The sequence below is a fragment of the Chlorocebus sabaeus genome, chromosome X (genome assembly GCF_047675955.1).
Source record: "Chlorocebus sabaeus isolate Y175 chromosome X, mChlSab1.0.hap1, whole genome shotgun sequence".
Classification (NCBI taxonomy): domain Eukaryota; kingdom Metazoa; phylum Chordata; class Mammalia; order Primates; family Cercopithecidae; genus Chlorocebus; species Chlorocebus sabaeus.
Window position 1 is genome coordinate 10,531,222 of NC_132933.1, and position 25,513 is coordinate 10,556,734.

Sequence of the window (25,513 nt, forward strand, 5' to 3'; positions counted from 1 at the left end):
CCAAGTTTTTGTAAGTGGCAGAACCTAGAGAGTTGTCCTATGTAATGAGTGGTTTCTCACCCTGCTATTCACTAACTCTGTTGTGAGCCTTTATTGATATAGTTCAAACACTGCTCCAGAAGCTGTGAGAGATAAAAGGAAACATAAAAAGATGATTGAGTCCCCCCAAAATGGGCAGTCTGATCAGAGGAACAGAAACACACACACACACACACACACACACACACACACACACACACCATTTAAAGAACTGAAACACAAGGCATCCTCAGTTAGGAAAAAATTGGATCCCTATTATGAGGTACACCTGGTACAGGAGTTTTCCTTGCCCATTTATTTCCTAGAAAACAATACTAAGCTGGCTGTGAACCTGACAACAGATACTTTTCTAAGGGAATGCAAGAACCACTCAGAAATGTACCACAAAATCATTCTATTCTGCTTGCCTAAAATATTTGCCATCCCAAGGAAGGACACGGTTTTGTACTCTGAGATAATCCAGAAAGGAAAGCAGCTTTGGGTCATGTGAGAAATATGGTCAGCACCTGACAAGAAACTAAAAATTACTTCCTCACTTTCTCAAACAGTATTTTAATGTTGTAATAGTTTAAATAATTTATATTTCAATTTTTTAAAGTTATATATTTCTGTTTTTACATAATATTTATGCATATTTGTTGGGGAATGTAATTGTATTAGTTTGTTTTCATGCTGCTGATAAAGACATACCAAATACTGAATAATTTATAAAGAAAAAGCGGCTTCATGGACTTACAGTTCCACATGGCTGGGGAGGCCTCACAATCATGGTGGAAGGCAAAAGGCACATTTTACATGGTGGCAGACAAGAGAGAATGAAAACCAAGTGAAAGGGATTTCTCATTATAAAATCATCAGAACTCGTGAGACTTATTCACTACCACAAGAACAGTATGGGGAAAACCGACCCCATGATTCAATTGTCTCCCGCCGGGTCCCTCCTGCAACACGTGGGAATTGTGGGAGCTACAATTCAAGATGAGATTTGGGTGGGGACAAAGCCAAAGCATATTAGTAATATTTTGTTAAATGCATAGAATGTGTAATCAACTAGTCAGAATATTTAGGGTATCCTTCACCTTGAGTATTTATCATTTCCATGTTTTGTTATAAATATCAGCGAGAGTCAGAATAAATATTTCTGAAACCAATACATCTCCCAAATTATAAACAAAAACATAATCCCTCAAGAATATTGTGAGTCAGGAATATATGCTCCAAGAAAAATTCTAATCAAATATTTTAAATATTGAGAAACTAAAATACTTGATTACATAAAAACCTAGACAAATGAAAATTAAGAAATAATCTATTCAGGTTTATTGCATTTGGGTTTAAATTAAATCAAAGTAATTGTGCCAGAGGCTTTAATAAATTATCCTACCTATTAATCAGAGCAACTCTTGAGGATATATTATTACCTCCATTATACAGATAAAGAAATAAATGCACGAAGTAGATAAACAAATTCCCAACATCTCATAGCATATAAAAATTATACACACAGATATAGCCTCTTCCTCTTACGAAAATGTCTCTTTAGTTAATGTAATAAATGCTCGTCTTACATTTCTTGGCAGAGGAGATCTGCTTCACCTTTACCCCAAGATTTTTATTGTAGAACAGAATTAAAAACACATAGAGAATGCCCATTTATTTTCTCCCACTTTATTTTGTAATTGTGCCATTTTATTTACTCAATAAACATCCTCTGACTTATTTTTCATCTCTCTATGTATATTTTCTCAGAATTCCCCTGCCTTTAAAAAATTATTTTCCTTTAAGCTTTTGAAATGATAAATTGCATTCCGGCTTATTGAAAAAAAATTGCAGATAAATGTTTCGCACCAGTCTCAGTAGTTATTAAGAATCACAAGGAAAGAGAGAAATGATGGAAAAATTATAAGAGAGGAATGTCATCATTTTTATAAAGGACAAGAAGGAAACATTATTTTGCAGACTACCACCCAGTGTATTTGACAATAATACCACACACATGTTTAATAGATTGTTCTATGTCTTGAGAGTATTTGGAAAGACGTAGAGTGAGCACTATAGTGTACGGTCATAACAAACCATGGCAGAAAAATTTATTTTATTTGTTAGGAGGATCACTGCATTGGCTAGTTAGGAGGTGGCTATAGATTTCTACTACGCAGTAGAGTTTAACTCTTATCATCAGTGCCTTCAACCCTGTACTCCATTCATTCCATGAACTGCTGCCAAATTAAATATCTTTTTTTAAATAGGATTTGCATAATTTCTGTATTAAAAACAAATCAGAAAAACTGCGATATTCAAACTATACCTTCAGAGAGAACAGTTCAAAACTCAATTTGTCAACAGCAATCTTGAAGGAGTTTATTAGGTACAGCAAATTTTTTTACCATTCCTTTGCTCTCGGTAGGATGGTACTGGGAAGCATTAATTCAACAAGTTGTTTTTAAAAAATTCAAGATAATTTAGGGGTTTATTGACTCCTGAAACTATAATAGACTTCATCAGGAAAACTCTGCGTCGAAGTGATCGATAATTGCTTTTCAACTGCCATTGCATTTCTAAATCAAGGCCTAGCTGTAAATTAGCATGTGGAAATGGGAATGATAACATTATTCTCTCTATATCCACATTGTTTCCATTGTAGTCTATGTTGCAATTCTACTTGAGAAAGGATTTGAAACATTCATGAATGTCTTTAAGACTTGTAAGTGACTCATTATTTTCATACTGTGGAGAATGGAAATGTAAAAATTCTTAATCTGTAACTCCATTTTAGGACCTTGTCAAGGTTTCCTCAAGACATTGTAGAATTACTGATAAATCCCTATGGCAGCCATTTCTATTACTGCAGCACTAAAGAATTCTGGCAGAGAACCCCATTACAAACCCAGCATTGAATGTTGGGGAACAGGATCAGCATATCCTTATAACAGACTATATTATACCAGGTTTTCTACATAAAATTGCTGCTCTAAAAACTTTTTTAAAATTTTACTTCCACCTCTGGCTATAGAAGTATTACTGAGAAAAATATTAAAACCAAGAAAATATCTATAGTACAATGACTCAACAATCAAAAGACCTGACATGATTGTATGTTTTTCTACAGTTATCTCTATTTAAATATATTGCATGCCTACATTTTGTCCACAAATAGGGTTCCTACTCTGTAACATTTTTTACTTAATAATACACCATCACTATTTTCCCATGATATTAGGTGTTCTAAAATATTGTTTTAGCTATGTAGTTGCCATGTGTTTAAGGTCATGGCTGAGATTTATGATCTAGCTGAAACTGAATAATGTTTTATTTTGATTGTTTAGTTTATATGCTATGTTTCAATCTTACAGAGAAGATTTGTGATTTCAGTTATGTGAATCTAAAATATTCCTTTCTAGTTAGTGCATAACTTATACATAATTTTTACCTGTCATCAGTTTTAGCACAAAGACACAAGAGACCTTGAAGCAAATAAATTATCTCAGAAAACATTAAAAAATTTATATAATTTTTCTATCCACATAATCTGACAGAGAGCATATACTCACCAAGTGTTCCTGACTGCTTTGTGAATCTTTCTCTAGAGAAACAGTATAATTCAGATATGTAAGATTTATTTTTAAAGTAATTATTATCATTTCATGGATAATGAGAAATACATTTCTCTATCATTTTCTGTATTAGCCCATTCTCACACTGCTCTAAAGAACTGCCCGAGTCTGGGTGATTTATAAAGAAAAGAGCTTTAATTGACTCACAGTTCTGCAGGGCTAGAGAAGCCTCAGGAAACTTACAATCACGGTGGAAGGGGAAGCAAACACATCCTTCTTCACATGGCTGCAGGAAGGAGAAGAATGAATACAGAGTGAAGGGGGAAATCCCTTATAAAACCATCACATCTTGTGAGAACTAACTATCATGAGAACAGGATGGGGAAAACTGGCCCCATGATTCAATTATCTCCACCTGGTCCCTCCCATGACACATGGGGATTATGAAAACTACAATTCAAGATGAGACTTGGGTGGGGGCACAGCCAAACCATGTCATTATCCATATCATTTACTTATATTCTTTTTTTTTGAGACAGAGTCTCTCTCAGTTGCCCAGGCTGGAGTGCAGTGGCGCAATCTCTGCTCACTGCAAGCTCCGCCTCCCAGGTTCACACCATTCTCCTGCCTCAGCCTCCCGAGCAGCTGGTACTACAGGCACCCACCACCACGCCTGGCTAATTTTTTCCCATTTTTAGTAGAGATGGGGTTTCACCATGTTAGCCAGGATGGTCTCGATCCCCTGACCTCATGATCCACCCATCTCGGCCTCCCAAAGTGCTGGGATTACAGACGTGAGCCACTGCGCCTGGCCCATTCACTTAGATTCTTTAATATACATGGCATAATTAGAAAAATCACAATTGTATGACTGATTAGAAGTTTTTTCTGAGGTATTCAGTATAATTTGAAATGTGTTCTCTTACCCCCTTTTATATAATTTGTTAAAAAGCATATAACATTTTGAATTCTCAAAATTGAAATACATTTTGTCTGTCAAGCACTACAATTTAATAAATGTATAAAATAGTCTTTGAAATAAAAAATTAAAATTCACCACAAAAAACACAAAATAATGTCCTTTGCAGCAACATAAATGCAGTTGGAGGCCATTATCCTAACTGAACTAATGCAGAAACAGAAAATCAAATACCACATATTCTCACTTATAAGTAGGAGCTAAACACTGAGTACACCTGATCACAAAGAAGGGAACAACAACACTGGGGCCAAGTCGAGGGTGGAGGGTGGCAGCAGGGTGAGGATCAAAAAACTGACTATTGGGTACTATGCATATTATGTGAGTGGTAAAACAATCTGTACACCAAACTCCTGTGACATGCTGTTTGCTCATATAAAAAGTCTGCACATGTACCTCCGAACCTAAAATAAAAATTTTAAAAAATTCAAATAATGAGTTCCTAAAGTATTTATTTTCCTTTTACTCTTTGTAGCCATCATTGTCATGATAAACACTAATTACTAAGTTTAACAAAATACCGATTTGTTGAACACACTTTGCTCAACATTTTTGTGAGTGTGTATGTGTTTACATGAGCAATGCATGCAAATATAGGTTCGTATCTTTTAACAAAGAATGGAGAAGCTTGACCAACCAGCCAAATGAAATCCCGACAGAAGAATCTATTGATGTTTTCAAGGAATGTGTTCAAAAACTTCTGACAATCTTCTCATCCAAGAATAACCCTAAAACACATAGTTTTCCTCAAAACATTCCTGGTAGTAACAGTAATTATAACTAACATTTACTGAACAGTAAGTACATACCTAGCACGATGTGAAATGCTTTATCTAGCTTTAACTTCACAAGCCTCCCATGCTAAAAACTATGATCATCACAACATTAAAAAAAAAAATTCCATTGCCGGTAAGTGACAAAATCAGATCTTGATTCCAAGTATCTAGCAATAGAATCCAGGCCCTTAACCAGCACATTATTAATACCATAAAAAATAAAGAATGGTTCAGACATGTGCTGTTATTGATTCTCTCAAATGCTGAGGTGTCTGGAGACTGATCTCCGCCCCCCTCGAACTCAGTTTTCTCTAGTTTATAGGCATGTCTATGGTTTGGAGAGTAGGTAATTATGTAAAGATTACATTACAATACCAAGTGATTGTGTGATTCACAATCACAAAATTATAGCAGAAATTCACAATTTCTGCCATAGTCTTAGAATATTTCAGTATTCATATTAATGACCAATTTATCACAATTTCTGGCAGAGTTTTGAACCTTCCTTTTTTTGGGGGGAAGGGGACACGTCTTGCTCTTTCATGTAGGCAGAGTGCAGTGGCATAATCTTTGCTCACTGCAGCCTCGACCTTCCAGGCTCAAGTGATCCTTCAGCTTCAGCCTCCCAAGTAGCTGGCACTTACAAGTGTGTGCCACAATTCTTGGTGAAGTTGTTGTAGTTGTAGTTGTTGTTGTTATTGTTTTTGATAGGGTCCCACTACATGACCCAGGCTAGTCTTGAACTCCTGAGCTCAAGCAGTCCTCTCACCTCGGCCTCCCAGAATGGGATTACAGGCGTGAGCCACTGCACCCGACCTGAACATCCTTAACTCCAGTGATTTTCATATCACTTTAGCCACCCATTTCATCTGGAACCATCTCAGAAATCTTAGATTTAAGTATTCTACTCAATGATCTCAACCACCCACCTGTTAGTTTATTTCCCTCACTACTGTATTTCCTCTGGGCATTTTAAATCACATAGACATCTCCAGTCTGTTTTTGATTAATCATTGAAGCTACTTGCTTTCTTTTTTCTTTTTCTTTTTTTTTTTGAGACAGAGTCTCACTCTGTAGCCCAGGCTGGAGTGCAGTGGCATGATCTCGGCTCACTGCAACTCTGCCTCCCGGGTTCACATCATTCTCCTGCCTCAGCCTCCCGAGTAGCTGGGACTACAGGCACCCGCCGCCACCTCACCCGGCTAGTTTTTTGTATTTTTAGGAGAGACAGGGTTTCACCATGTTAGCCAGGATGGTCTCGATCTTCTGACGTTGTGATCTGCTCGCCTCGGCCTCCCGAAGTGCTGGGATTACAAGCGTGAGCCACCGCACCCGGCCTGAAGCTACTTGCTTTCTAACTAGCACCTTCAATTCTGTCTCAGTTCACCTGGGCTGCTATAACAAAATAGCATAAACTGCATGGCTTGTAAACAACATAAATTTATTGCTTACAGTTCTGTAGGCTGGGAAGTAGAAGACCAAAGCACCTGCAGATTCAGTGTCCAGTGAGGGCTTTCTGATTCACAGATGGCACCTTCTTCCTGCCTTGCCTCCTCATATCGTGGAAATGGGGAGGGATCTCTCTGGCTGCTTCAATAAGGGCACTGAACCTATTCATAAGGGCCCCAGTCTCATAACCTAATCACCTCGCATAGGCCCCACCTCCTAATTTCATTACCTTTGGGATTAGGATTTCAAGATATGAATGGGGGGCTCACATATTCATATTATAGTGAATCCCTTACACCCAGATATTTCACATAATATAACCGGCAAAACTTCAAATCCTACGACTATTAGCAAACATATTCTTCCCATATTCTGGGAAGCTAAACAGTGCTGAAGAGTACCGCAAAACTCAGCAGGCCAGCATCATATCAAATACCTTGTTTTTGCTCTATTTTCTGTGTGTGGAGGATTGACAGTCAATATTTTACTTGTCTTTATTCATCACGCTTTTTTATTTTCCTCACATTTTACTACTCCTGACCCTTGTGATTCTCAGCAGATTTTCTTCTTATTTAATCCTGTACATTGTGGCTTACACATCTACTGATGGCTTTGGCTCCATCTTGTGTCCATTTCTGTTGCCTTTGGGCCCTAGTTCCATCATTGATTTCCTGTTTTTTCCTCCTTCAGTCTAAATAGATAGGTAGGTAGATAAATATAGAGATGTAGAGATAAAAATATTTTCCCCTGAGTTTTTTTAAGTCTATAATTTTTCTAAAGCTTTTCTCTTTTCTCCCCAACAAAGAAACCCCCAAAATGTCATTTCATATTATGTTCCCCTCTAGCTTTCATTCAGTCTCTCATGAAACATTTGAAAGTATAATGTATACTTGCTTTTTCACTTCATCACTCTATTTCACACCCTATTTTACTTCATCTGGATTCTATGCTCCACAGTGTTTTGGCTCAGGTATCAGTAGGTATTTTATTTCAAATCCAAAGACACTTTTCATGCTTTTCCTTATTCAAGGTTGTTGTTGTATTTCACATTGATGATCATCCCCTCTTTCTTGAAATGCCCTACTCCCTTGGTCTTTGTACTGTCATACATTGACTTCATAACACCCAATTGTTTCTCTCAGTCCTTTTTGGTGTGCTCTTCTTCCTTCCACCCTCCAATTAAGTGTAGGTGTTCAGCAGGGTTTCAATCTTGGGCCAATGCTCTTTTGATTCTACTGCCTGTAGAAAATCCTATCATCTCCTTGTCTTCAACTCCACCTACCTGCTGACTTCTCCATTTGTATTTCCAGCCAGGGCTCTCTTCCAGGCTCTAGTCAGCCTTCTAGATATTTCTACCTATATGAAGCTTTTATTACTATTCCTACTCCTATATTCATTGATGAGAAAGAGGCTTTCAAACTTTTATACTTTCTCCTCACTCATCAACCACTTAATCACAAATTTGTGAACATCATATCTCCCAAATAGTTTACAAATCTGCTTCCTTGTCTCCATCTCTAATACTCTACAGTTTCATAATCTCATTGTCCTTTTTCTAGACATACACAAAACTCAACATGATCTTACTTTGATAATGCTATTATTTCAGCTTAATCATATAGTTCACGTGGTGTCAATGAAATGTTTTCAGAAAGAAAGTGACATATTAAGATTAGCATTATAGAAAAAACGCGTTATGCCTAGAGCGTGGAAAATGGAAGGTTAAGGGGAGAAAAAGCAGCTAAGAGGTTGTTGCAGGAACCTAGGTGAGAGATGAGAGCCTAAAACTATAATATTAAGAGTAGGAATAGGCAGTAGGTAATAGATTAAAATATATTTAGGAACAAAATTGTTAGAAAATGGTGATTGATAGAACACATGAGGTAAAGTAACTTTCATGTTGCTAATCCTTCAGGGAATTAATGTTTACATTGTCATATTTTAACTATTTCTATTCTACGTCATGTACTCAACAATATTATCCCGCCTTACATCTCATACTTACAAATCATTCTTCTAATTTATATGTGGTCAGCTCCATACTTTCCAAATAAAATCTCCCTTTCTCCTCAATATGTTCATACACATGTTCATATATTAAATTTGTTATTTAAATCCGTATTTAAATAAGAAGGTAGCAGTTAATGTGTATTGGGTGGTGTGGAGGATAAAAGATGCATTAGATATCACCTTTCGGCTCCTAGAAGTTATAAACCAGTGCATTGATCACTGCATATCACAGACTTCTCCTGGGCCATTTTCTTTCTTTACTAGACTGAGCTCTCCACACCTTGGTTTGCTACTTATCTAACCTTCTCATGAAAAAACAATCAAAATGAATGCTATCATATGCCTTTTCTGCTCTTGCAGCAAATCAATATCTTCCATTGAGTATTAACATTGTGCCTGGCACAAGTATTTTACAAATGTTATCTTAATTTATACTTGTCAAACTAATGCAAGATATATATTAACCTCATTTGAAAAGCATATTAAAGGGAAATTAAGTAAATTGCTAATGTCATATAACTAGTAAGTGCTACTGTTGTGAACTTGAGCCCAAATGTTAATTATTACTGTCTATTTACTCCAAGTGGTTAAATGATCTTTTTATTTGGTTTGGGGGATGGATAAACAGAAAAAGTAATATTTGAGAAATAGTTAGAACTGTAGTAATACATGTGATCACTTCCAAGTCTATATTGGACTGCTTTCAAACACCAAGTATTTACAAGACATTATACTTCAAATAAATGTTGTCTTAATTTTGTTTCCTGGAAATAAAAGGTTTTATTTTGTATGCCAAAATAAATCTATTTTTGTTTTGCTTTGTATTATCTTTTCTTTCCTTTAGTTATAGGATGTCAGATTATTTGAAGGAGACCTAAATATTTACGTTTTTAATTATTCAAATTCTTCAATAATTTGTTGTTTATGCACCATGAACATGTCTGTCCTTTCACACTTTATGTTGACTTGCATTATACCAACCAAGCTCTGTCTTAACATAATTGCTAAAGTGACTGGTAATAGTAGGTAGTTTATTATCCTATTTTCGGAGTTGACATTTTATTGATTATTGTGATTATCTTTAATAGCAGGTTAATTACTCCTGAGATACACAAGATATTTATATACATGTGCATTTCTAAGAATTTAAGTATCATCACATCTCAGAGTTTGATCAGATCTTATAAGTCAAATAACCAAATTTATCATTTAACTTTTAAAAATAGTCTCTATTCAAAACACACATTTATAACCCAGACTACCACCAGCAAGACATAAAATGAAGAAAATTTTCAAATAGTAGCCATGAAAGAAAATATCATCATCTTATTTATTCAGCTGAAAACAAAACTGTCTCAACAACGGTTAGTAATAAGAGCACTCACTATATGCCAGGTACTGTTGAAAGTGCTTGTATGTATGAATTCATGTAATCCTCACAACAACCCTGTGATGAAATTATTACTATTATTGCTATTCCCATTTTATAGATGATAAAACTGAGGCACAGAGAGATGAAATAAATTTGCTTAAAGTAACACAACTAGTTAATGGCAAAGCTAGGTTTCAAATCCAGGCAATTTGGTTCCAGAGTTTATGCAATTACAGGTTTTTATTTAATCTGATAGACAATTATCAGAATAACTATTCGGTGATGGAGTGTTGTCTGTCTACATAGACTTTCATCCTTTCTTTAGTTTTGACAGACTTTTTATATTAGACTAGGCGTCTACGGGGCTTTGTAGCCACAGTACTCCAATTGACAAGAACAGAAAGCACAAAATATATGTCATTTACTCACAAGATAGCTATGTTGTATGCTCTATTGGAGCTTTTTTTAAGTATAAATTTATTTTTACAATTGAAAATGCACAGCTTCTATAGTGAGTGAAATCAACCTTAGTCATTCTGCCTTAGCCAACGTTTGAGAAGAATATGCATCTTTCCTTTAGGCAGCTACCTTTCTTTCCATAATAATATGCTGCATTGATCAGCTCTGATAATATTTATAACCCATCTCATTTTAATAGGACTATTAATACTCTTGATGTTTCAACAAACAGCATTAATTGTTTTAGTGTTGACATAGTGACAAATAATTTGATATGTGGTAAAGAAAAAAATATAATCAAAGACAACCAAATTACATCTTTCAGCTGCTCATGGGAGAAAGTAACATGAACATAATTTAAAGTTTCAAAGAGGATTAACAACCGTGCTGGTGAGAAGGTATCCAACACATATATTCCAGTCATAAACTAGTAGTAGATACTGGCAATAAAATAAGATACTCCAGTTAAGAATACTATATCATATCATAATGAAACATCAATCTTAAATCTGTGGAATCAAAAGCATAATTTTGAAGTTTTCCTTATCACACTAGTTTTGTTTGCAAAGGTCCTAGCCTTAGTTTTACAGGGAGCCCCTATCCAGTGATTTTACAGTACGGGGAGAATGCAACAGATGATTGTACTTTACATTACAGCTGTGATTAACTCACTAAAATTTAGTTTACATTATCATGAATAGAATAGATGACAGAAATGATAGACATTGATTTAATTTTATGAAGCAAGAGCACACTATACAGTATAGTCAAAGATATAAAATAACACATGTACACATAAAACAATTTGCACATTCTATTTATGCAAATTAAATATTCTATTTTTAATATATTCTAGGCATTTTACATCCAATGAAGGTGTCTTTGCAAAGTAACACTTACTCCAATACTATTGTCAGTGCTCAAAGCAGGTTTGGAATTCATCATTTGGAATTTTGTTTGAAGCCAACTGAAAACCACTTGAGAAACCTGTTTTCACCAATTATTGCACCATGTTTTACACCAAAATATTTGATGTAAAATATTTGTCAATTTTACTAGAGTAATTTCAAATTACTTTTTACTTTTAGTTTAAGAAAATTATATCCATCCACAAATGATGAGAGTAATACAAAAATGGTTACTGGTGCATAGAAGATGCTAAATTATGGATCTCATGGATAAATGAAGGACAAACAGGCTCCAGAGGTAACTCCAAGAATGAAGAAGATTCAAGACTTATTTGAGCTGGCCTGGGCACGGTGGCTCACACCTGTAATCTCAGCACTTTGGGAGGCCGAGGCAGGTGGATCACCTGAAGTCAGGAATTTGAGACCAGCCTAACCAACATGGTGAAATCCCGTCTGTACTAAAAATACAAAAATTAGCTGGGCGTGGTGACATGCACCTGTAATCCCAGCTACTTGGGAGGCTGAGGCAGGAGAATCGCTTAAACCCAGGAGGCGAAGGTTGCAGTGAGCTGAGATTACACCACTGCACTCCAGCCTGGGTGACAGAGCAAGGTTCTCTCTCAAAAAAAAAAAAAAAAAAAAAAAGAAAGAAAGAAAGAAAAAAGAAGAAAAAAGAATTATTTGATCAGTAGCTTTCTTCACTGAAATAATGATGATATGATGATTATAATAATATAATAATTATGGTAATAGGATACATTCTGTCATGTGGACCACTTAGAAGAGAATGACACTTGTTTGAATGGATGAGTTCAAGTCTTCACATTATAAAATCAATCACTTTATTTTTATTTATTTTTTATGTTTACAAGTTTATTATAAAAGATATTACAAGCTGGGTGCAGTGTCTCATGCTTATAATTCCAACGACTTGGGAGGCTGGGATCACTTGAGCCTCAGAGTTCAAGTCTGCAGTGAGCTATAATAGCACCACTGCACTCCAGGCTGGGCAACAGAGAAAGATTCCATCTCTTAAAAAAAAAGATACTGTAAAGAATACAGATGAAGAAGTGTGGAGGGCAAGGTATGGGAAAGGGGTTCAGAGCTTCCATGCCTCCCCGGGTGCAGCACCTTTCAGGAGCCTCCACATGTTTAGTTATGTGCGAGCTCCTCACCTTATATTTAAATCATACTTCGTGTATCTCGACTGTAACTTTTATTTCAAGAGTTTTCAGAATTTGAATGGATTCAAATTTATTTTAAATTTTATAAGACAATTCAGAAGTGATCCACTGCTCTATAAATAATGCATAGGAAATAGAAATAGATATAAGAACATGAAGGGCTATTATGAATAAAAAATATTTAACCCCAGTTCTGTTTAAATATAACAGGAAAATATGAGAAATTCTTCATGTTCTTTACATTTTCTTTATGACAGTTGCCCCACCAGCAGACTGCCATTGCAGCTTCACTACCAGAAGTCCTTCAAGCAGATTTTTCTATGCAGATCATCAAGAAAAAAAAAATCAGCGAAACACATGGATTGATTTCAGTAAAATGGCCAGGACTTTTTGGTAGTCTACCTAATGTTAGGTAATAAGTTTGTTTGAATTTTGCCAATTTTAAACCAATTATTTGGGTGCAATGTACATTCAACCAGGGCAAAACAAAACAGAACAAATAGACAATGACTAGATTGGAACCGTGGAGTTGTGTCAATTCCAGGAAGAGTGTGTAATGAAATGATGACTTTTCTAGGAGTTTCAACTGGTAGGCGATCCTGAGGCTGAACCTTATGTATTTTTTAAGTTGGTTGTTGCTATAGCTCTTCCTCCAAGGTATCCAAGAATCCCATGGGGGAGCTGGGGTAAATATAGTAAATTGAGTCATCCTTTCTCTTGCTGCCAACTCAGGGATTATAGTATAAGCAGCTTCCCCGTCATGTTTACAGCAATAGCTTATCCTTAATCTCAGAGTTTTGGGATGGCAGTAACACCTTCCGCTCACAGAATCCACAGAGTCTGTTGTCCTGCTGGTACTTTTAAAAATAAATATTGCATAGCTAATGAAACTCTGGATGACATACTGAATTTATTTTTATTTTTTATATCTGATTATCCTTTAATATTTAGATTTTCACTTGCAATATAAAAATACATTTCCTTCTACTTAGGACGTGTGAAAGCAGGATTACTGCTTATATAAACACTATTAATAGTCACACTTAAATATAGTAGCTTTGCTCCAAGAAAGTCACTAATATGGTTATGAATTATGTATTTTGTCTTAAGGAAATAGTCATTATTATTTCCTACAGCTTAGGAATACATAAGGAGGAAAACAAGGGAAAGTGATTTGTCCAAAGCTCACTACAACATAGAATGGACCTGGGACATATTTCTCCTAGAAGAATTCTCTGGAAGCTGATTAGCATTGAATTAAAAATCAGAGGACTTGGGAACCTGTCCTGTGTTTTGTTTGATAAGACAGAAGCATATGGTGGTGAACAAAGGGTAAAATTATTAAAGATAATAAAATATCAAAGCTCTCTTAGATAAAGTGTTACCCAAACTATTTCCTTGAATTTGATAGAAGATTTTTAAAAAACTGTTGAGAGGGCCTGCTTATTCATCCTCTTAAATTCATTTTCCATCCTCATTGTCACTGAATTCACCTAAGCTTTCATCATTCTCACTTGAACATTTGAGGTTTAAATGAATTAATATATATGAAGTACTGAGAACAGTGTCTGGCACATCATAATTCAAACTGCTGAGGAACCACAATATGCCATAGGCATTGCATGAAAGAAAGAGATAAATGAAGTAATATAGCTTAAGCCTTCCAATTACTTAGAATCTAGTAGGTGAGACAGAAACATAAATATCTGCAGTGTACGGCAAACTATTACAAGTTCAATGATAAAGGCACAAACAAATGAGGATGCAAAGGGTAGAAACCCTTCATTCATTCATTCATTGACATGAATTGACTCACATTTTTCTCACCACTTTTTAAAGTAAGCTGGATAGATGCTCCTTTTAGCATTTATGTAATGCCTAACAGTTTACAAAGTGTTTTCATATACGCTTTTTTTTTTTTTTTACCATTTCAAAAATAATTTATTTGGAAAATGAAATATTTGTAATAATGCTGTAAAGTATATTTTTATTTTTTATTTATTATTATACTTTAAGTTCTAGGGTACATGTGCATAACGTGCAGGTTTGTTACATATGTATACTTGTGACATGTTGCTGTGCTGCACCCATCAACTCGTCAGCACCCATCAACTCGTCATTTACATCAGGTATAACTCCCAATGCAATCCCTCCCCCCTTCCCCCTCCCCATGATAGGCCCCGGTGTGTGATGTTCCCCTTCCCGAGTCCAAGTGATCTCATTGTTCAGTTCCCACCTATGAGTGAGAACATGCGGTGTTTGGTTTTCTGTTCTTGTGATAGTTTGCTAAGAATGATGGTTTCCAGCTGCATCCATGTCCCTACAAAGGACACAAACTCATCCTTTTTTCTGGCTGCATAGTATTCCATGGTGTATATGTGCCACATTTTCTTAATCCAGTCTGTCACTGATGGACATTTGGGTTGATTCCAAGTCTTTGCTATTGTGAATAGTGCCGCAATAAACATACGTGTGCATGTGTCTTTATAGCAGCATGATTTATAATCCTTTGGGTATATACCCAGTAATGGGATGGCTGGGTCATATGGTACATCTAGTTCTAGATCCTTGAGGAATCGCCGTACTGTTTTCCATAATGGTTGAACTAGTTTACAATCCCACCAACAGTGTAAAAGTGTTCCTATTTCTCCACATCGTCTCCAGCACCTGTTGTTTCCTGACTTTTTAATGATCTGTTAGTCTGATGGGCTTCCCTTTGTGGGTAACCCGACCTTTCTCTCTGGCTGCCCTTAAGATTTTTTCCTTCATTTCAACTTTGGTGAATCTGGCAATTAATTATGTGTCTTGGAGTTGCTCTTCTCGAGGAGTATCTTTGTGGCGTTCTCTGTATTTCCTGGATTTGAATGTTGGCCTGCCCTACTAGGTTGGGGAAGTTCTCCTGGATGATATCCTGAAGAGTGTTTTCCAACTTGGTTCCATTTTCCCCCTCACTTTCAGGCAACCCAATCAGACGTAGATTTGGTCTTTTTACATAATCCCATACTTCTTGCAGGCTTTGTTCATTTCTTTTTCTTCTTTTCTCTTTTGGTTTCTCTTCTCGCTTCATTTCGTTCATTTGATCCTCAATCGCTGATACTCTTTCTTCCAGTTGATCGAGTCGGTTACTGAAGCTTGTGCATTTGTCACGTATTTCTCGTGTCATGGTTTTCATCTCTTTCATTTCGTTTATGACCTTCTCTGCATTAATTACTCTAGCCATCAATTCTTCCACTTTTTTTTCAAGATTTTTAGTTTCTTTGCACTGGGTACGTAATTCCTCCTTTAGCTCTGAGAAGTTTGATGGACTGAAGCCTTCTTCTCTCATCTCGTCAAAGCCATTCTCCGTCCAGCTTTGATCCGTTGCTGGCGATGAGCTGCGCTCCTTTGCCGGGGGAGATGCGCTCTTATTTGAATTTCCAGCTTTTCTGCCCTGCTTTTTCCCCATCTTTGTGGTTTTATCTGCCTCTGGTCTTTGATGATGACGGTGACGTACTGATGGGTTTTGGTGTAGGTGTCCTTCCTGTTTGATAGTTTTCCTTCTAACAGTCAGGACTCTCAGCTGTAGGTCTGTTGGAGATTGCTTGAGGTCCACTCCAGACCCTGTTTGCCTGGGTGTCAGCAGCAGAGGCTGCAGAAGATAGAATATTGCTGAACCGCAAGTGTACCTGTCTGATTCTTGCTTTGGAGGCTTCCTCTCAGGGGTGTACTCCACCCTGTGAGGTGTGGGTGTCAGACTGCCCCTAGTGGGGGATGTCTCCCAGTTAGGCTACTCAGGGGTCAGGGACCCACTTGAGCAGGCAGTCTGTCCCTTCTTAGATCTCAACATCCGTGTTGGGAGATCCACTGCTCTCTTCAAAGCTGTCAGACAGAGTCGTTTGCGTCTGCAGAGGTTTCTGCTGCGTTTGTTATTGTTTACTGTGCCCTGTCCCCAGAGGTGGAGTCTACAGAGACAGGCAGGTTTCCTTGAGCTGCTGTGAGCTCCACCCAGTTGGAGCTTCCCAGCGGCTTTGTTTACCTACTTAAGCCTCAGCAATGGCGGGCGCCCCTACCCCAGCCTCGCTGCTGCCTTGCCAGGAGATTGCAAACTGCTGTGCTAGCAATGAGGGAGGCTCCGTGGGCATGCGACCCTCCCGGCCAGGTGTGGGATATAATCTCCTGGTGTGCCTGTTTGCTTAAATCGCAGTATTGGGGTAGGAGTTACCCGATTTTCCAGGTGTTGTGTGTCTCAGTTCCCCTGGCTAGGAAAAAGGATTCCCTTTCCCCTTGCGCTTCCCAGGTGAGGCGATGCCTCGCCCTGCTTCAGCTCTAGCTGGTCGGGCTGCAGCAACTGACCAGCACCGATTGTCCGGCACTCCCTAGTGAGATGAACCCAGTACCTCAGCTGAAAATGCAGAAATCACCGGTCTTCTGTGTCGCTCACGCTGGGAGTTGGAGACTGGAGCTGTTCCTATTCGCATATACGTTTTCTATTGTAACCATCACAGCAACATCATGATGGAGATACTAGAATTATTTTTATCATCTCAAAAGGAAACTGAGGTTCGGTCAAATGTCAGAGGTGCTTGGATATCAAAGCTACAATGAGAATACTATGTTACAGATTGATAGTGATTGGCCCAAGGTCACATAGCTAGTTAGCAGGAAAAGCTCAGTTTGAGATTACAGTGTGTAAAGGTATATTCTGGACAATAACTCCACATCCCATAAATAGGGATGGGATGATCAATGTGTCTATTTCCTGCATGGTCTTTATTCCCTGGGATATGTGTTAGTTATCTATGAAAGAATCTACTATATAGAACTTTTTATAAAAAGGTAGGCTGGCCGGGCGTGGTGGCTAACGCCTGTAATCCCAGCACTTTGGGAGGCCAAAGCGGATGGATTACAAGGTCAAGAGATCGAGACCATCCTGGCCAACATGGTAACCCTGTCTCTACTAAAAATACAAAAATTAGCTGGGTGTGGTGGTACGTGCCTATAGTCCCAGCTACTTTAGAGGCTGAGGCAGGAGAATCACTTGAACCCAGGAGGCAGAGGTTGCAGGGAACTGACATTGTGCCACTGCACTCCAGCCTGGCTACAGAGTGTGACTCCGTCTAAAAAAAAAAAAAGAAAAAAAAAAAGAAGGCGGGCTAATATTGACCTTGAAGTGCTTTTAAGGCATGTCTTCATTGCATATGAACTCTTTGTGCATCTAGTATAGTCTTTACAATTAAGACAAATCATGACAATAACCCATATTTAGAAAAGTATTTTCAAGAAGGGATTGGAAAATACATCATTAATTTTATTCAACAGTTTCACCCTTCATCATTTAGAATTCATGTTAAGATTGTATTCTTTCAGAGTGTATTGTTTTTACACTGAATACGGAAGGAATATTTCAAATCAGTCTCTTCTGTGAACTCATTATTTAGAATTCTCAAAATATATTCAAGTGTGGCATTGTTAATCAGAATGAATTATCTACTACTTGTCTTGCTGTAAGTTCCACAATACATGGGGTGGTTTGATGTAGGAATAATAAGGTAGGTAATTAATTAATGTTTTTTAAAATAGTCAAATTAATTACAATTAAAGGAGCAGAATAAAATAGTTATGTATAAATCTGAACTTGATTTGCATTTAATGTATTCCAAATTTCATTTAAATCAAGTTTGTACATAAGCAAACTTGAAGGAAAAAATGTTATTGCTAAAATTATAGAACCACATCCCAGAATGTAATGTGAATATATAATATTTGTGAAAGAAAGGTGGGAGTTGTATTATCTATCAAAATTCAACTTTAATACTCATAGTATGAAAGTAATACACATATGTTTTTACAATGGTTACCTTTTAAGAATTGTGTGATAGACACTGATTGTTCACAATTATCACCTTCAATCCATGACAAGGTCTACCCTATGAGCAGAATATACTCCTCCACCCCGTTGATTTTGGGCTTGACCATGAGACTAACAAGTCCATAACAACCTATGGAATAAGAGTGAAAGTTACAGTATAATAGTTCCAAGTAGAAGCATTAAGAGTAATTTTTTGTTTATGATCACTCTCGTGTGCCCATCCTCAAAATACTGCATTTTAAAAAGAGAAGAATGAGGCTCAGCGTGATTAGAGACTTGTTTATAATCATATAAATCATGAGTCTTCAAGTCCATAAGGGTTAAATGTAGCATTCTTCTGCTGGGCGCGGTGGCTCACACCTGTAATCCCAGCACCCTGGGAGGCCGAGGCGGGTGGATCACCTGAGGTCGGGAGTTTGAGACAAGTCTGGCCAACGTGGTGAAGCCCATCTCCACTAAAAATACAAAAAAATTAACCGAGCATAGTGGCGTGTGCCTGCATTCCCAGCTACTAGGGGAGCTGAGGCAGGAGGATCGCTTGAACCTGGGAGGTAGAGGTTGCAGTGAGCCAAGATCATACCACTGCACTCCAACCTGGGCAACAGAGTGAGACTCCATCTCAAAAAAAAAAAAGAAAAAAAAAAAAAAGAAAAGAAGAAGAAAAGAAGTAGCATTCTTCTTTTCTATAACTTTCATGACTTGTATTCATTTTAGTGACTATTTCCTCAGAATCTTTTTGCCCAAGTCACAGTGATTGGTTTTCTGCAATTATTTGTGTCTCATGAAAAGAATCAAAAGGAGTGAAGAGAATCTGCAAGGTACACTAGTGCAACACAATAAGTGATCTTTTCATGTACATTTGTGCATAAATAATACCATTTGGCTTTAAATGCCATGACAGATCTCTAAGATAAATAAGATTCGAAACTGGGCTGAACTTTGGACCCTTGAGACCCTGGTATAGTTTCCTAGCTATCTGTCAAGAATATACCCCATTCTTGAATTATTATTCCCTTGAATTATTATTCGCTGTTCTGTTGTGATTTCAGAATTCTGGACCTAGAGCTTTAATATCTGCCTCGTGATTTCTGTCTTTGCTTCACATTAACCTCACAGTAAGTGAAACCTACCCAAGAAGATCCAGTGTCAGACACACATCATAAACTGCATTCTATTTTTTTCATTCTTGTAGGATGAAAATGGGAAGACAAGTCAATCTGATGGTTTTCCTTTGTAAACCAGCTTATCTTCACATATAGGCTTTTCCTCATACTGTCTCACATTCTTGCAATCACCTAAATTTCATTTTCAGGAAATTACCATTTTTCAATAGTTTCTCCAGATATTCCTTATTACTGAGAAACACAAATTTTTTTTTTGCTTGAAACTCCTCCTGAGGGAAACAAAACTGCATTGCTATTCAAATTATCATGAGCTACCTACAGCACTTGGTTGAAACAGTTGCATAGAAACTATTTCATAAAATATTCTCTCTGGGTTGGACGTGGGGGCTCACGCCTGTAATCCTAGCAGTTTGAGAGGCTGAGGCGGGTGTATCACCTGAGGTCAGGAGTTCGGGACCAGCTTGGCCAACATGGTGAAACCTCATCTTTACTAAAAATACAAAAATTAGCCAGGCGTGGTGGCAGGTGCCTTTAATCTCAGTTACTCGGGAGGCTGAGGCGGGACAATCGTTTGAACCTGGGAGGCGGAGGTTCAGTGAGCTGAGATCTCGCCATTGCACTCCAGCCTGGGCAACAGAGTGAGACTCCATCTCAAAAAAACAAAATTATTTCTGGATAAGGAAGTGTGACAAAAAAAGATGTGATTTTGTCATTTCAGTGCAATCTCTTCCATATGCAGATATGAAATGGTCAGAGTGAAGAGGGTAGCAAATAAGAGTAAGGGACTTTACACTTTAGAGCCCTAGTCAATCCATGCCTGCCACTGTGACAAGTGAGAAAAGGGACAATCAAGAGTACGTTTGACTTCCTACCTAACAAAGAAGTTCTGCATTTATCTTTATAAACTGTACTTGGATAGCATTTTGTTTTTAAAAGGGTCTACTATGAAAAATAATATTTTAAACCACCTGGCAGTATAATGGACATGTGTTTAGAAATCAGACAGATTTAGATTTCAATCATAATACCTACGTGACCTTGGACCTGAGTAACTTACCTCTTTGCTATAGACTGAATATTTGCATTTTCCCAAAATTCATCTGTTGAAACTTAATTCCTAGTTTGATAGTATTTGCAAATGGGACCTTTGGGGGGTGATTAGGTCAAGAGGATGAAGCTCTTATGAATGGGTTTAGTGCCTTTATAAAAAGAACCCCAGGGAGCTTGTTTGTCCGTTCTACCATGTGAGCACACAGCAAGAAGATAGACATCTATGAACCAGAAAGCAGGCCTTCAGCAGACACCAAATCTATGAGTGCTTTGATGTGGAATATCTCAGCCTCAAGAACTATAAGAAATAAATATTTGTTGTGTGTAAGGTACCCAGTCTATGATACTTCTGTTACAGCCGGCTGAACAGTCTAAGATACTCTTTAAGCTTCAGTTTCCTTATCTGTAAAATATGGATAATACCCCACAGACTTACTTTGTGTCTGAAATGAAGCCATGCGTTTACGTACCTAAGAATATGTCATGTGTATAATAAATGGTAACATTTGTGTTTATTATTATTGCATAGGGTAATATGATATAGAATACATGATCTTAATCATCAAACAATTATCAAGTGATCATTATCGGAAAAGCATAAGACCTTTTCATTATCCTTGAAAATTTTATAGCCTAGTTGGTAAGATGTAATGGGGCATTAAATAAAACAACAACCAAACAGGCTAGCATAGGCCAAAAACTAAATTACATGTGTTTTCTGGCTAAAGAAAAAGGCATAATAAAATTAATATCGCTAAGCAACATGACCTCATCCTATTGGCATGAGCGTGTGTGTAACCAAATTGTAAAGACTGTCCCCAGATTGAGAGATTGAAAAAATTACTAATTTATTGGCTGCAGTGCAACATCTCCTCTTAACAGGGGGAAAATGAGGGCCAAAGACAAACAGCCATAAATGGCTCTAAAGGACAAGCAATAAAAAGATGTGCTCTCACTGTAGGTGCTCTACCATATTTCCACACACACATACTGTTTTCCAACATGCTCAAGACAAACAAATAAACAAAACAAATATCCATTTCAATTCATAGAAAGATGCTAGATGGGCATAGGCAATATGGAAGGGAGTGAAATGTGAACAGTGTTCATAATACGAGTGCTTTTAGGACAGGCCCCATAAATGTCACTGACTTGGTCTCTATTCACTGACTCTCCAGATGTGGTGAAAACATTAAGAAAGCTGCATGGCAGAGAAAATGTAAGAAAGAAATAAGGATTCAGAATAATGCAGTGAAAAACTAGTTCCTAAATAATGAAGGGAGGACTGATGAACATACCTAAACAAAGCTTCAACCCTCATTTGCAGTGTCCTTCATGGATAATGAGGAATAGTCTCTCTTGATATTATTTATTTATTTACTTAGCAAGTAAGCACGGATTGCTAACTCTGTGCCCTGTATTGTGCTGTTCAAGGAATAAGACAAGGCTGCTGCTCTTCAGGAAGTTACCGTTTATTGACAGATATAAGCAAACAAGTAACTAGTAATGGTATAATATATACTTTAATAGAGGCAGGTAGAGGTCACAGTGGAAGTTTATGTAATGAGGTATTTAATCCAATTATAAGAGTCACAAAGTCGGGTGCAGTGGCTCACACTTGTAATCCCAGCACTTTGGGAGGCCGAGGCAGGTGATCATGAGGTCAAGAGATCGAGACCATCCTGGCCAACACGGTGAAACCCCATCTCTACTAAAAAATACAGAAATTAGCTGGGTGTGGTGGTGCATGCCTGTAGTCCCAGCTGCTTGGGAGGCTAAGGCAGGAAAATCACTTGAACCCAGGAGGCGGAGGTTGCAGAGATGGCGCCACTGCACTCCAGCCTGGTGACAGAGTGAGACTCCATCTCAAAAAAAAAAAAAAAAGTCACAAAAATCCTGAGATGCAAAGGAGACATAAGCCAGTATCAAAGAGGGAAGAGTACGGAAAAGTGTTCCAAAGACACTGGTGACTACTATCTGCAAAGGTCCAGATGCAGGAGAGATAACGGTGTTCTAGGTGTATCTCAAAAAGGAAGTCTAAGGGTGAGAATGATGGGACTGCAGAAGTGAGTAGGGGTCAGATTATGAAGGGCCTTGAAAACCATACTGAGGGCAACAGGAAGCTACTGAATGATTTAAAGCAGGGACTTATGATCAGATTTGTTTGGGGACAATTACTCTAAGTGAAGAATGAGCCAGAGACCCAGATACCGGTTAAGAGTGTTGCAGTAATTGAAATGATGCTTTCCTGGGCAAAGATAGAGTCAGTGGTGATGAAGATAAATGAACAGATACAAAAAGCATTTAAGAAATAATGTCAACTAGTTAGGTAGAATAAATAAGATCTAGTATTTCATAGCACAACAGGGTGACTACAGTCAACAATTATTTATTTTACATTTTGCAATAACTAAAATAATATAGTTGAATTGTTTGTAAAACAAAGAAAGAATAAATGCTTGAGGTGATGGATACCCCATTTACTCTCATGTGATTATTACACATTGTATGCCTTTATTAAAATATCCCATGTACCCCATCAACATATACACCGACTATATACCCACAAAACGTATAAGAAAAAAAATACTGCCAGCACGACTTAGTGATTTATGAGAAGTGGAAGACAAACAAAAAGGAGACTTCTAAGTTTCTGTGATAGATGCAGCAAATAAACGTATCTTCAGATAATTCCAAGAATGCATGACTAGAGGTGAGTATTTAGAAAAGCAGGAAAGCATAGTCTCATAAACCCTAAAGAAAAGAGTGTTTCAGGGAAGATGGGAGAAATGCTGAGGAGTAGTAAGTGATACTAAGAAGGGATTGAAAAGTTGTTAGTGGAGTTGACAGCAAGTAAATCACTTGCAACCTCGGTATATTGTCAGCACAGTTTTAGTGGATGCCTAAGAGCAGATGAGTATTTCTATTTCTGGAAATATATAAGAAAAAGGAACCCCCAAAAACAACTTACCACAAAGCACATATAAGTGCTAGACAACATAAAATCATATCCTTGAATTACATCGCTGAAACCATAATACATTATGTCCACTTGAGATAATTTCAGACTATAGGAGAGTTGTAAATATACTAGAATGAGTTTCTGTATACCCTTCATCCAGCTGCCTCTAATGTTAACATCTCACATAAGCATAGTACAATTATGAAAATTATGAAACCAAAATTTGTACATTTAACTAAACTGTAGACTATATTCAGATTCTATGAGTTTTTCCACTAACGTTCCAGGATGCAATCCATGATAGCACATTGCATTTAGTTTTCATGTCTCCTTAGTTCCCTCCAGTCTATAACAGTTCCTCAGTCTTTCTTTGTCTTTCAGTATATAGGCATTTTTGAAGAGTCAAGCATTTTGTAGAATGTCCCTCAATTTCACTTCATCCAATGCTTTCTCATGAATACAGTGAATTTATGCAATTTTTGAAAAAATATCATGGAATATATATTGATGATATTGTATCTTTCATCAAAAAGTGGGTGAAGGATGTGAACAGACAGCTCTCAAAAGAAGACCTTTATGTGGCCAACAAACATGAAAAAAAGCTCATGATCACTGGTCATTGGAGAAACACAAATCAAAACCACAATGAGATACCATCCCACGCCAGTTAGAATGGTGATCATTCAAAAGTCAGGAAACAACAGATGCTGGAGAGGATGTGGAGAAATAGGAATGCTTTTACACCATTGATGGGAGTGTAAATTAGTTCAACCTTTGTGGAAGACAGTGTTGCAATTCCTCAAGGATCTAGAACCAGAAATACCATTTGACCCAGCCATCCCATTACTGGGTATATACCCAAAGGATTACAAACCATTCTACTATAAAGACATGCACATGTATGTTTATTGGAGCACTATTCACAATAGCAAAGACTTGGAACCCAACTCAAATGCCCATCAATGACAGACTGGATAAAGAAAATGTGGCACATATACACCATGGAATACTATGCAGCCATAAAAAACAATCAGTTCATGTCCTTTGCAGGGACATGGATGAAACTGGAAACCATCATTCTCAGCAAACTAACATAGGAACAGAAAACCAAACACTGCATGTTCTCACTCATAAGTGGGAGCTGAACAATGAGAACATATGGGCACAGGGAGGGGAACATCACACACCAGGGCCTGCAGGGGGTTAGGGGCAAGGGGAGGGATAGCATTAGGAGAAATACCTAACGTAGATGACAAGTTGATGGATGCAGAAAACCATCAACCACCATGGCACATATATACCTATGTAACAAACCTGCACGTTCTGCACATGTATCCCAGAACTTAAAGTATATAAAAAATGAATATAGTCCAGATGCAGTGGCTCATGCCTGTGATCCCAGAATTTTGGGAGGCTGAGGCAGGCTGATCATGAGGTCAGGAGATCGAGACCATCCTGGCTAACACAGTGAAACCCCGTCTGTACTAAACACACACACACATACACACACACACACACACATACACACACACATACACACACACACAAAATTAGCCGGGCGTGGTAGCGGGCACCTGTAGTCCCAGCTACTTGGGAGGCTGAGGCAGGAGAATGGTGTGAACCTGGGAGGTGGAGCTTGCGGTGAGCCGAGATCGCGCCACTGCACTCCAGCCTGGGCGACAGAGCGAATATAATATATAATATATATAATATATATTTTTCATGTAAATATATGTATATTATATATGTTTATGAAACATACATATAATATATATATGTTCATGAAAACAGAAAACAAA